At 57.6% G+C, this 210-nt stretch overlaps 1 protein-coding gene across 1 annotated transcript in view; it reads left to right on the top strand.

Moving 5' to 3' along the window:
- Positions 1-210, top strand: part of LOC119586981 (BTB/POZ domain-containing protein 6-A-like) — a 22,974-nt gene that overhangs the window by 18,551 nt on the left and 4,213 nt on the right. The gene's annotated exons all lie outside the window — the stretch shown is intronic.

Genomic DNA, 210 nt, shown 5'->3' with positions numbered 1-210 from the left:
CCATCCAGATTCAGCTATCTCCGTTCCTCTCTGCCTCTCTTCTTCCAACTATTCCTTCCACTCGAAGATTTTTCGGACTCGACCCTTTTTTCTCTCTCGTGGAAGCTGCCCAACCCTTAGCTACCCCCTTACCTCCACCCCCTCCGGGCCCACAGACTTGTCCTGGCTACACCCCCCCCCCCAGGCCATGCTCTACGCGAAGGGGTCTGG

The sequence above is a fragment of the Penaeus monodon genome, chromosome 22 (assembly GCF_015228065.2).
Source record: "Penaeus monodon isolate SGIC_2016 chromosome 22, NSTDA_Pmon_1, whole genome shotgun sequence".
NCBI lineage: Eukaryota > Metazoa > Arthropoda > Malacostraca > Decapoda > Penaeidae > Penaeus > Penaeus monodon.
The sequence above is the reverse complement of the archived record's forward strand: the minus strand, read 5'-3'. Positions and strand labels throughout refer to the sequence as shown.